Here is a 3,091-nt window from a genome sequence, read left to right as displayed (position 1 = left end):
TCTACTATTCCCATAGTTCTAGCCAATGAGATATTAGGCAGAAATCATGGAGTGGTACTCCTGGATAAACACTTTCAAATAGGCAAGTGTTAACTGAATGCCCCTTCCTTCTTTGATCTGCTCCCTTCTTTCTGTTTTGCACTTTCTTTAACAGCCATCATGTTCCCATGACTGACCACAAAAGTCACACTAGTAATGGTGGAGCAAAAGACAGAATGACCATATGTGAGTCAGCTTTCTGTCCCTATAAAAAATACTTGAGATAATTAACTTATTAAGTGAAAAGGCTTATTCTGGCTCACATTTTTTGGAATTCCAATCCTTGATCAATTGGCCTCATTGCTTTGGGCCTGTGGGAAGACAGCATTGGCAATAGTGGGTGGTAGAAGAAAACCACTCATGCCCAGGAAGCAAAACAAGAAGCTGCCAGGGTCCCACAATCCCTTTCAAAGACATGCAGCTAATTACCTTAGGACCTCCAACCAAGCCCCACCTCTTAAAGGCTCCACCATCTCATAACACTAAATAGAGTTTTAACACATGGGCTTAAACGCATGGATCTTTTCAGGGCATTCACGATTCAAACTATAGCAGACTCCATGTTCTTGCTGACTTCCTAAGAGGTACCTCAGCCTTGAACTACCTGTATCTGGACTTGTGAGGTAAGAAACACAAACTACTGTGTGCTATTTGTTTAAGCTACTGTTAAGTGGATATTCTGTTCATTGCAGCTAAATGCATTCCTACCTATTCAAGTCATAGGGCCAGCTAGTAACAGAGCTGAGACTGAATCCAGGTTTTCACTCTCACAGCCTCACATGCTTTTTTTAAAAAAAAAAAAAAAAAAGTTTATTTTTTAGTTATAGGTGGACACAAATCTTTATTTTATTTTTTTTATGTGGTGCTGAGGATCAAACCCTGTGCCTGGTGCATGCTAGGGGAGTGCTCCACCTCTGAGCCATAACCCCATCCCCAGGCATTTTGTGTGTGTGTGTATGTGGTGCTGAGGATTGAACCCACGACCTTGTACATGCAAGGCAAGCACTCTACCAACTGAACTATATTCCCAGCCCTCACTTGCTTTTCTTAACAGCAGTGGTTCTCAACGTGTGGCCCCAGGCAGGCTGCATAAGCCTCACTAGTTAGAAATGGAGAATTTCAGGGGCTGGGGTTGTAGCTTAGTGGTTGAGTGCTTGCCTGGAATTCATGAAGCACTGGGTTCTATCCTCAGCACCACATTAAAAAGTAAATAAGTTAAAAAAAAAAAAGAGATTGTGTCCACCTACAACTAAAAAGAAATTTAAAAAAAGAAAAATAGAAAGAAAGAAATGGAGAATTTCATACCTTACCCTAGACCTTTGAATTCAGGAAGGCCGGGGTGGAACCCAATAACCTGGTTTAAGGATACCCACAAGTGATTCTCAAGCACCTGAAGATGAGAACCACTGTTCTATAGCTACCCTCCTCACTAGGGTTCTGGAGCACAGCAGTATCACCTGGGGGCTTATTGAAATTATCCCATTTTAGAGCCAGACACCATGGCACATATCCATAATCCCAGTGTCTCCAAAGACTGAGGTAGGAAGATCTCAAGTTTGAGGCCAATTTCAGCAATTTAGGAGACCTACTGCAACTTAGGGACACCCTGTCTCAAAAAAAAAAAAAAAAATCCCATCTCAGGTCCCAATGCAGACCTACTGAATCTGAATCTGCATTTTTAGAAGATCCTTAGATTATTTGTGTGCACATTATAGTTAAAAGATTATTTAATGTGCTTAACTGATTCTTTTTATTTCTCAGAATATGCTTGACTGAGTCTTTTATTTCTCTTATTGGAAGAAGAGTACTGGAAAGATAAAACTCACCAGGCTGAAATTATACATTCAGGATTCAGCTATGTATCTCACTCCCTATAGCAAAATCGAAACATTTTAAACTTAAAAAGATATAATCCTCATTGAACTTTCAAACATTCATTTTCTTTTTTTGGTACTGGGGATGAACTCAGGAGCTTTACCACTGAACCACATTCCCAGCCTTTTAAATTTTTTTATTTTGAGATAGGGTCTTGCTAAGTCGCTTAGAGTCTCATTAAGTTGCTAAGGCTGGCTTCAAACTTATGATCCTCCTGCCTCAGCCTCCAGAGTTGCTGGGATTACAAGCATGCTCCACCAAGCCCAGAATAAAAAATTATTTTTTTAGAAAAGTAACAAGAATAGTATAATTGTATCCTGTCTACTTCCCAACTGATGTTTAAATGAGAACCTTACCCCAAGTATAAATTTGAGAATATTCTTGGGAATAACTTGAATGGTAAGGTAAATTTATATGTGCCGCCAGTGCCTTTGCAAAAGAAATAATTCTATATTTTTAAAATAAAGAAATTTCATTCCCAGAGCCACACACAAAAATTGTGTTTTGATAGCTTTATATCCACTAGAGAATAAATAGGGGTGCATTTAATTTTTTTGAGCCCAGCTAGATGCGGTGGTACATGCCTGTAGTCTTAGCAATTTGGGAAGCTGAGACAGGAGACTTGCCAATTTGAGGCCAGCCTGCGCAAGTTAGGGAGACCCTGTCTCAAAATAAAAACTAAAAAGCTGGGGAGGGCTGGGGTTGTGGCTCAGTGGTAGAGCACTTGCCTAGCACATGTGAGGCACTGAGTTTAATCCTCAGCACCACATTTAAAAATAAAATAGAGTTTAAAAAAAAAAAGAATTAGAAAAAGGGCTGGGGACTGGGGACCTGACTCAGTGGTAGTAGAGCACCCTTGGGTTCAGTCCAATGTACTGGGGGAAAAAAAAAACAAAAACTTTTGCCATGATTTTAGTTTCCTGCTCTTTGTTATTTGGTTTGTTAAATCAATTCCACAGAGTTCTAAGAATAGTTTTAGTCATTTAGCAATCTAATTGGAAATGGGAAGATTCAGCCTTTTTTTTTTAAAGAGAGAGAGAGAGAGAGAGAGAGAGAGAAGAGAGAATTTTTTAATATTTATTTTTCAGTTTTCGGTGGACACAACATCTTTATTTTATTTTATGTGGTTCTGAGGACGAACCTAGTGCCCCGCGCATGCCAGGTGAGCATATTACCA

The sequence above is a fragment of the Urocitellus parryii genome, chromosome 7, assembly GCF_045843805.1.
Source record: "Urocitellus parryii isolate mUroPar1 chromosome 7, mUroPar1.hap1, whole genome shotgun sequence".
Taxonomy (NCBI): domain Eukaryota; kingdom Metazoa; phylum Chordata; class Mammalia; order Rodentia; family Sciuridae; genus Urocitellus; species Urocitellus parryii.
Note: the sequence above shows the minus strand (reverse complement) of the source record.